At 40.2% G+C, this 10,697-nt stretch overlaps 1 protein-coding gene and 1 long non-coding RNA gene across 3 annotated transcripts in view; one reads left to right on the forward strand and one right to left on the reverse strand.

Moving 5' to 3' along the window:
• LOC116083621 overlaps nucleotides 1–6,649 on the forward strand; it is a 54,132-nt gene extending 47,483 nt beyond the window's left edge. The window contains exon 6 of the long non-coding RNA XR_004115805.1: nucleotides 6,256–6,649. This is a non-coding gene — a long non-coding RNA (uncharacterized LOC116083621). The remainder of the gene's footprint in view (nucleotides 1–6,255) is intronic.
• Cdh6 (cadherin 6) overlaps nucleotides 1–10,697 on the reverse strand; it is a 139,014-nt gene that overhangs the window by 73,297 nt on the left and 55,020 nt on the right. The gene's annotated exons all lie outside the window — the stretch shown is intronic.

A 10,697-nucleotide genomic window follows, 5' to 3' on the forward strand; every position in this document is an offset into this window, starting at 1 on the left:
CATCCCCTTGTGACAGCTTATACCTAACTGTCATTTGTCACCTTCCTTTCATGGAATCTCTTCCAACATTCCCTCATGTATCTTGCCTGGTTCCTAGGGGCCTTCAGGACTGTGAGCCCTGTCTTTCTCTACAAAGATTTACTCATGCAAAGAAAGGAATATAGAAAGTAGTTTATACTTTTAATTAGCTGTTCATGGTGTGAATTTTAAACATTTCTGTAGCAGACCATATGTTGAGACTACAGAAATGTATGAAAAGCTTGGTTTCATATTATTCTGTTTATATGTTTGGTTTCTCTGGCAGTGACATTACTTTATGTTTCTGGACATGTTGCCACTTAAGACAATATAGCTTAAATACATCTGGAAGATGTCAGAAGTCACTAACCAATTAGCATAAATAGCCTCCAGATTTCAATGAGTTTGTACTTTCTTTCAAGACTTAATGTAAGGGAAACTTGGGAGAATTTGCTGTAGCTATGGGTAGGCAGGGGACAGGGTATTTTTGTCTGTGTGAGAAATTTAAGACAGGTCTACCCTTATTAAATTACAAAGAGGGTCACATGATTGGGCTTGATACATTTAAGGCTTAAACTTGTATAAAGCATAATAGGAGTGGAGTTGTTATTAATTATTTTTGGTAATGTAATTTACCAGTTCTTATATCCAATCTTTTATTGATCACTTTGTTTTTATCAGTGTCATCTTGCTCATCCATACTCTTCTGGTTATCAATTAGTACATCTTATTTATGGACCCGCTATATGCCACACCCATATCAAGAACATCATGATAATCCTGTGAGTAGCTCATAGGAGTAGAAGCTCAAAGAGGTAGAGCAGCTTGTTCAAGATCATTCAGTGAGCACATAATGAAGCTACACCCTAACGGAGCCATTGGGTGATAGTGGCCTTACCCTGAACCCCCATGGGTGAGTTACAGGCCAGGCTTAATATAGCTGTGACCTTAGAATTGATTCTTTATGACTCCCCTCAAAAATAGCACCAGCACAGGTCTCCAAGGGGCAAAAATAATCATCACAAAGCATATAAGCTAAATAAGAACAGCAAACAATTATTTGCTCCATGTCAGTAATAGGATATTTAAGTTCTATAGCCATCTGCTGAGATGGGGCTGCCCTCTTGTTTTATAGTCGAGAAACACAGGTTTAGAGGATCTGGAGTCTGTGCCCAAGGATACACTGTGAGTGACTGGCAGTCATCTACAGATTCCTTCTTAACCAAGACATCTACCATCCTATTTGTATTTTGCTTATGGAAGCAGCATCTAGCTTTTTATTTACTCTCATTTTGGACAAAATTTGTACAAATTTATCATGAGCTTTCTAAATCCCCACCAAATTGAAAGATGAGGCTAGCACACTGTTGGCTGGGCTGTTCACATTAGAGGGAGGGAGCAATTGAAGCTCAGTGAGTAGCTACAAAGGCAGGCAGAGGAGATGGAAGGAGAGAGACAGGGCCTGGCCTTGGGAGAGCCACAAAGACATGATCCAGTGGTGAGAGTGGAGCCTGGAATATAGCAACACCAAATAAAATAAGAAAGCATGCATGCAGAATGTAAGCACGTCATGCATGCAGAACTTGTTTCATGAGTTAATATGATCTGACTAAGGACTAAGCAAGAGCATATGGGGACTTTGGAGGGCTTGAAGGGATCACTGTGGTGCAAATACGACATTTGGATATACAAAATGATGACCTTAAACAGCTCAGAAAATATTCAAGTTCTCCTGAATGTTTTGCATGAGAAGATGTATAGAATGTTAGATGTAAAGAATGTAAGGATCACTGTACAAAGATGTTATAGTAGTATCTATAAGACCTCTCTCTCTCATTCACCTTGTGCAAGCTTCAATATGTCTCTAGGCTTTGTCTCTCAAGTATGAAGTTAGGGGACTAGATTAGCACTGGGAGAAGCATATTGGGGCCAGCGTACCCATATGTGTCCCTTCACTAATACTTAGAAGGCACAAGATGTCACCAAGTGGCTTGACACATTGAGCTTCTGTTTCCTCACTTTTAACTCAAGAATAGTAAAGTTGGAGTTTCAGTGGAGGTGCTGATTAAAACATCCCTTGTTCTCGTTTAAATCACAAAGGGATGAAGAAATAAAGGAGTAGTAGGTGAAATAAAAGACACATTCTTCATTACTTAAAAGAAAAGGCAAATGGAAAAAGATGGCTTAGTGTAAAAGTCAAGTAGGATTTCTAAGTAAACTCTAGAATTAGGCAGGTTCCCAAGGAGCCTAGGTTACCCTTTTATTTTGCCTTTAAAAGAAATGAAGGAAGAAATGGTTTGTACCTCTGGATTGCAGGTTCTGATTGTATGGTTCAGGGCCTGAGCAGATGAGCCTCCTCTCCCATGCCTGGCCAGTTCAAGGTACGGAAGCAGAGGGGCTGAAGAATGGGTAGGTAACATTTCCCCCTCGACCCCCGCTAATTAAAAATATCATTAGAAGCACAGTGTTCCCAAGAGCCGGTAAATCACTTATTATTTATTGATAATTCTTGAATTTACAGGTTTGCCCTTCGGAGTTGTTCACAACATCACTAAAAGGAAAAAAATATGAATAATTTAAAGATGGAGAGCTTAAAGGTTCCCTAAAAATATCTTTTGCTTGAGGTCAATCAGTGCTTTCCAGACAAAAATTCTTTTCCATCTTGCCCCACCTTTCCTAAAACACACACACACACACACACACACACACACACACACACACACACATACACACACACACACATGCATGCACACACACACACAGATGCTCACATGCACACATACACACGCATGCACACATACAGAAGGAATAATATCGCGATGTTATGATGTGCTTCAAACACTCGTCTGTTAATACCGTGAAGCTACTGAGGCTATTCTCAACCCAAGAGGAAAACAGTATTTTTAGAGGTGCAGGGAGGAAACAGTCAGAACGTCACTGCTGTCTGGATAGCTTTGTGCCTTCAGTGCGTTTTATGTAACATTATTTGTGGAGGATTTAGACTCCAAATTAGATGCTTCTTAGAATATCTTGGTGTAATAATTTGGAAAAAATTATTTTAATATATAATGTATGGCAATTTAAAGGGGCAGTACAGAATCCAAGGAGCTCCTTGGGGTTAAAAACAAATGAAGGGGACTGTGAAGGTGAAGATTTTAACTAATTGGAGATGTTAGCTGACCATCAAATTAAGCTCGTACCAGACAGCAAGACAATAAGCTTGAATGGGATACTGGGTGCAGAATCAATTTTGATTGCCTTCATTTGAAAACTTTAATTAGAACCCCTGTTTACTTGAGTCAAATTGTGCATAAAATATCACACAAAAACATTTTAAAAGAGAATTTTAATTATACCACTAAAGAAATGCCCCTGTTCAATGTTTACTAAACACTTGCCAGAACAAGTTAATTAATACATGCTTAAATAAGTGAAAGAAAAACAGGGAAAGAGAGAGGAAAAAAAAATCACATTTATCTCTTGTCAAGGTTTGCTGCAGTTGTCACCGGAGTTCCGTTTCCAATTTAACAACTGTCTGTCACAGAGCACATGTATAATTACAAACACTGGGGCACCAGAACCTAGCCCAGGCCAGGGGAGAGCGCTTCCCCACTGGAAGCCCTTATTTTAAGCAATTGCTCAGTGTTGCTGTAGGCTTCCTGGTTGTCCAGCTGAGCCCTTGTCCCTTCATCTTAGCGGTACCCTATCAGAATGCTTAGTTCTTCCTTCCTCAAATAGGTCAGGAATATGGCTTTTTAATTCTTTCTAACTATGGAAAAGAATTTTAAATCAAATGATCATACAGGTAGAGAAAGAAAAGTTTGGGTGATACTGTTTTAAATTTCTAATTTCAATTCTTTATTTAAAAAATTAAGTTTATATTTATTGGTGTGTGGGAGTGTGGGCTTTTTGTGGGTAGAGGTCAGAGGACAACTTTCAGGAGTTGATTCTCTCCTTCCATCATGTGGGTTCCAGGGATTGAACTCAGATTCTCAAACTTGGCAGCAAGCGCCTTTATTGACTTAGCCATCTTGCCAGCCCCTATTTTTGTTTGAATCTGTTACCTGTTTTTGGCTTTATATTGGTCTCCCACTTTACTTGTCTTTAAGTCATTAGAAAGATTAATACTGGCAAGGAATTGAGTTGTTATTAAAACACCCAGGGGCACCAGTCTCTCTGAGATCAGCCATATCTTAGAAACTTTGTGTAAACTCAGAAGAAAAAGTTCTCCAAACTCATTTTTGACCATTTCAGAGAAAGGCATACATTGCATCAATTCTCTCTGTCATTGTTAGAAAGATTTACCTACACATGGCCAGCATCCCTGTTTCTAAACTGCAAACCATTTGTCAAGACCCAAGACTATGATGAATCTTTTATTATAAAGTATTCTAATGTTAATTTTGTCCAGAAGCATTTCTGGAATGGCTTTCTGTATCAGGCTTGATAAAATTTGTTCTCATGTTGCTGAAACCAATTGTCAAATTTCTACAATCCACCTGTTTGGTCAGATCCCATATGGATTTGCTAAACAACCCTGACTTGAAATCCTGTTCCAGTCGAGACAGGAGAGCCAGCATCTGCTAAGCCTCTACTGTACTGTAGACAAACAGTGCTGCAGTATAAATGTCTTGTGACTCTGCAAAGTTCATACCTAATCCCCAGTGTGACCGTGTTGGAGATGAGGATCTGGGCAGTAGTTAAGTCATGAGGGCAGAGCCTTCATGAATGAGGTTAGTGCCCAATAAAAGAAATCCCAGATAGCTCCCCCACCTGCGTCTGCCAGGGGAGGAGAAAGCAAGGAGAGCAGGCTTAGAAACCAGCAAGACAGTCCTTACTAGCAGACGGTCCTGCTGGGGTTCACTCTTGGATTTCTAGCCTCCAGACCCCAAGGTATACATTTCTGCTGTTTATAAGCCACTGAGTTTATAGTGGTAGTGTGAAGGCGGCTGTAGCAGTTCAGGGTACAAGGTATGTAAACTCTCAGCACATTGCCACAAACGCAGCAAATAAACATTACTCAGGACTGCTTTGGAGATTGTGGCCTAGGAAGAGCTGCCTGAGGACAGCGCACAGGGCAGGCTACTTGGACCTTAGGCTACTTGGAGCTTGATGTAAAGAACAGAAGGCCACGGTTTCACAAAAGGCAGCCTTCTTAAAAAAAAAAAAGCAGAAAACTTTCTTATAGGAATATTTCACTTATAAAAACAAACCCTATGCCCTGCACAAAGAGCTGGGTTCAAGACCTAAGCCCACTACCAACTTTCAAGCTTTTATTAATTTCAGCTGGCAGAGGGAAACAGGCTCTCCTAATGTATTTTCTTTGGGTATAAAATAAGAACCTTGAGTGCCAGCACATTTGCACACCTACCAATTATAAAATGAGTTTCCTGGATATGAAAACTCAGCCAGGATATAATTTAGCTCCATAAGCTACTGTCAAACCCAGCTTTGGTTCCACTTGGAGCATCCAGGATTATTATTTGATTAGTAATTGTTTAATGGACTCCAGTGAAGCTTTTAGTTTTTTTTTTTTTTGTACAATGTAGTACAAAGTTTTTGTAAAATGAGCACTTTTCTCCTGACTCAGACCCCCCACCCCCATAGATACCTTTAAAGAGTCAAGTGTTTCTGACACTCTGAACTTAAAAGCTACTTCAGCTCTGTCACTAATGTAGAATTTCTGTCAGGTGACAGTAAATAAAAATCAGGTACCCATGGTTATAAATTCCCATTTCACATTTCCTCTAGCCACAGCAGAAAATTCCAATTAATTGAATCACAGCCAACCACAAATAATGCTAGGAATGCAGGGCTTGGTTCTTCGGGTCATGGGCAGCTATTCATTAAGATGCAGAGGATCAACAGTAAAGACCTGTAATGCAGGCTTTGTCCTGAAATTATTATTATTTTTCTGTGTGTGATGGATATAACTAAAAAAGTATCTAGTAGCTATTTTAGACTGAGAAAATTAGGTACAATCTTTCTTTTGCTTGACTCGGAATTTTTGATAAAGTTCTGACGTGTCATTTTCAATATGAAAAGATCCGTTCTGGATTTTTTTTCCGTGTATTTTTAAAAAGAAATGGCACAGGATTTGCTTGTAAATAAGTAGGAGCATTTCATGGGTATGTATGTCATCAAGATGCTAACCCCACGGGAGGACTAAGATTCATACACTTGCCTCAGAGACTCTGTGGAATTACTGTTTACATTGCTGTTGTTTCTCTGTTTCAGGTTCAGTGGGAATATCATACAAGCAGGGATCTCAGTATTACAGATGCTTTCTCAGCAAGAACTCCCAGGACAAGAACTATAGCGTCTCCCATTTCTACCTGCCTACTTGCCTTCACATTTAACTCCTGAACTTGTCAGACAGGTTAGAAACTCACGTGTGCCCCTGGCCAGACATTTTCAGTACCATGTCTTAACTCCAGTCCCTATGTGGTCCAGACTGCCCAGGAGGTGATGGTTTCAGAGAGGAGGTGATATCTGCTGTGAAAATGCTTTGGTTCTTTCTGATTCACCTGGTTTGGTGTCTCTGATGCATTCTGGGACAGGATGGAATGCGAGAACATTCAGCTCTGCCAAGGAAACCAAGTACAAAGTACCCCCTTTGGGTTCCCAAGCAGTAGGTGTTTCTTTTATTTTCAGTCATTGTCCACCACCCTGGGTTGTACACTGACCCTGCATGTCAGGAAAGGAGACCTGGATGGAGGCATGAGGATGATGCCTTACTCCTCCTGAAGTTGGTGGCTTGTGGTATGCAGGTTGCTCTCACTATAGATGCTATGGCCTCTCTCCTTGTGAATATTTCCAAAACTCAGTTGACAGCAGTTGATCTGAAAGGCTTGAGGTTCCTGCAAGGTGCTGGTACAACCGCTCAAGAAGCTGACAGGCCTTCTACTGGTAGTGCCTGCCTTCACTACAGATGTCTGAGGAAATGCAGGCTGAAGAGTCCCTTCTCTAGCCTCACTTGGACTATGTAGCCTACCTTGGGGCTCCTATGCTCACCGTGTCATTAGGCTTAGTATTCTGCTGGTCTGGTGCCAGCAACTTTTACATGGACTGGCACTTTGACACAGAGAGTCCTTTGAAGGCAGAACTGGTGAGCCTTCGTGTACACTGTTCCTATCATCCTAGCTGCATTCTTGGTATGAAGGCAGGAAAGGAGACAAAGTAATGGTAGCCCTACTCCTAGGATGGGTGTCATTGATACCCAACTCATAAATGTCAGAGGAGGGGTGGGGATTATTCTCTTTGGCACAGCCTCTGTTGACTGGAGTGTCATTGTCCATGGGGACTGGCTCATTTGGCCGCCCTAGGGATCTCAGCAACCAAGGGGGTACCCAGAATGGAAGAAAACTCTGATAAGGAGCAGGTGCTACTAAAACCTGGAGAGAAATGAAACAAAGGGGACAGAGCTGTTTGGATCTGTGCATTAGTTTCTTTGTTAAAGTGCAGAAGATTTTTCAAGTTGGTCCTCTTGCCAAGGGACGCATGGCTTCACCTCTGTTCTGCTGTATATGTCAGAACTTTTTAAAAAATCGTCTAGAAATTCAGATTCTAGCAGGCCTATTTATTTAGACATTTCTTCCCAGGTAGAATTCCAGGGTACTCATTCTTCATGAATGTTTGAATGAAGATACCAGTTTTTGACGCAATGATGAACACTCACTTTCTCTGCCTTTGGGGTAATTATGGAGTCTGAGGCTGAGAAAGCTCCTGTCTCCAGTGTTGCTGTTCTCCTTAGAAACAACAGGACCCCATTTCACTCCAAGTTATGGTCTTTGACATTGAAATCAAATCTGTATTCTTGACCTTGGACTGCTAACCTCTATGGCCAGTCCTTCTGGGGTTCTGTGTAAAGAAGTGGGTCATTCTTAGGCTTGAGCTCAATATAATGTTAATTGACTGGAATTTTCTGCCAGACAGCAATTTCAGTGTTCTTTCCATTTGTGCAAGAATTATGGCTCCCATAGAGACTACTGGCCAAGTGGGCAGCCTTGGGAAGCACAGGACCCTCAGGTCTTGTTAGGGTTCTCACTTGTCTTACAACCTTCCAATGTTAGCCCTTTGTTCATTATTTAAGACCTCAAAAGAATCAGAGGGAACTAGAGGAAGGTTTAAAGACAGAAATATAGGCTGCAAAACACTGTTATCAGGGCTTGATGCAGCCTTGCACACATGATCTCTGCAGCTGTGCCTGCCTGTTTGTGCCTACACAAGTCCAAGAAGTCAATAGACAATAATGGATCAGGGAAGCTCATGGGATCAGACTCTTCCTTGATGAACTACTGGCAACTGATAGATTCCACAGGAGTGGGTAGCCATTGCCTGCACTTGTGTTCACACAGGAGATCCCTCCAAAGGATGGTTCTAAAGCTGTGGTTACGTAGAGGGTCCTGGTAATAACTAGTGTGTCACCACAAACAAACAAACAAACAAAACCCCATAAGAATATGGTAAAGATACCTGTGGAGGGCGAATGAGGATGGCAAGAGATAGAGGAGATGGAGAGATGAGAATAAACAGAATGCACTAAGTACATGCATGAGATTATCACAGAACAAGTGTGTATGTGCAGATGAGTGTGTGTGTGTGTATGTGTGTGTGTGTGTGTGTGTAAGAGAGAGAGAGAGAGAGGGAGAGAGAGCGAGAGAGAGAGCGCATTTATCATGGACGACATGGGACATGATAAATGATATATCCGATAAACACACACGTTGTAGGATGGCTAAGTCTAGACAGTTAACATACATATCACCTCACATAATTACCATTTTTTTAAAAAAATAATTTTTAAAAAATGATTTTAATGTTTTAGGGCACAACCATTTTCTGTTCTTTCTTTAAGGGGAGCCTAATTCAGTGGGTTCCCGTTAGGAGGCAGCAGGAAGACTAAGATCACTTTGAAATGGTTAAGTCCATCAAACATGAAATTCATGAACTGTGACAGACCTATTTTAGAAATTTTCTACAAATCACCTGCCATGGGGCCAAGAGAAAATATTTGCAGGACAGGCTCTATGATCTTTTTTTTTTTTTTTTTTTTTAAATCATATCTGGATGATGGGACAGCATTGTGTGTGCACATTGTAGCTGTGGGAAAGCTCTGGAATGGAGATATTTCATCGTGTTGTTTCACGACAGTTGAGTTCAAACAAGCCGAATTCTGAGAAAAAGATCAGTACAACTTGTTAGCCTCCAATTTATCATCCACCTCTACAAGATTTAATGGCAGTGTTAACCTGGAGTCTCAAGAATAATTATAGTCTAAAACAAGTCCTTAAAGGAAAGAGATGAAAAAGCGCCGTGCCGAGAGGATGCTGTCATGAAGCAGCAACAGCACACACTAGGCGACTTTCATCGTGCTGCGCTAAGTCGTCTGCTCTGGGTTTCGTTTTTAAATTAAGGTGCCTCATAAGGTTGAAAATAAAATATGTATGATTAGCAGGAAATACGTTGGCTCAGAATCGTTGGAAACAAGTGGGAAAGGACAGGGAGGTGTTCCTCCCCCTCCCCCAAGTCATTAATGGGTTTAGTTCACAGAAGTTATATCAAATACATACTTTGAAAGACTGCTTTGAGGTCTGCTTTTAATTTGAACAGTTAAATATCGTATTCATGCCAATGAATCCTTTTTCTTGTTTTAATATCATTAGGAAGAAAGCTTTCTTGGCCAGAATGAATATTTTAATTGCTTAAAAGAAAAAAAGTAACACACATATTTAATAAAAGCCTTTAAAACAGATTTCTTATGTTGGCTTAGGCACCTTAGTTTATATGATAGGCTTTTAGTGTTTAAAACTAAATTACAGTGAACTATATGTGGGAAAAAAAAATCTCTAAATAATATTTTAACAAATAAATAACCTCTCACAGCTCTTTGTTGTTTAGCACCCCCCCTTTTTGGAGAATCTGCAGAGTAGTTTTTATAGCAATCCTTTATTTTGAAAATGTAATTAGAATAAGTCACACTCTGTATAATTCCCACAAACTGCTTAGAACACGATCAGGAGCATCACAAAACTTTGCTCGTCAATTTGACATTACCTTTAAATGCTCTTACTAACAAAAATAGTTGTTTTAGTTTAAGGTGAAATTAAAAGGTTTGGCATATGTGTTTGAGTATTTTTTTTTTTCAAATACAGTGAAATGCTACTATTTAGCTCAACAGATTACTGTGTGCATGACCAGCATTTCCCACTGCTTAGAATGAAAAAGAAATCACACCAGCATTTCATCTATTTGAAAAGAGACTGTAGTTGCTCCTGGGAACACCAAGACACCAGCTGCAGCATCCTTGACTGCCTTCTAATGCGGAATGGTTCTCCCTGGACAGTGTGAAGAGAATAAACCAATACGCCCCCAGACAGAAGCAGGTGAACATTCCAGTTAAGGGATGTGCTGTGGAACAAGCCAGACATGGGTTGGCAGTTTTATTCTGTGGCTTTGCAACCATAATCAACCCTTTGAAGTTTCAGGATTTTCACTTGTCTGGTGGTGATCCTGTCCCTATGTTATATGTTATAATATTGATATATATATATATAATATATAATATTAATATGGAGTCAACATGACAAAGGAGACAAAACATAGACAGAGAGTTGATACATAGTATCAAAACATAGACAGAGAGTTGATACATAGTAGCTATTAACAGGTCTTTTTTT

The sequence above is a fragment of the Mastomys coucha genome, unplaced genomic scaffold (assembly GCF_008632895.1).
Source record: "Mastomys coucha isolate ucsf_1 unplaced genomic scaffold, UCSF_Mcou_1 pScaffold8, whole genome shotgun sequence".
In the NCBI taxonomy this organism is placed as follows: Eukaryota; Metazoa; Chordata; class Mammalia; order Rodentia; family Muridae; genus Mastomys; species Mastomys coucha.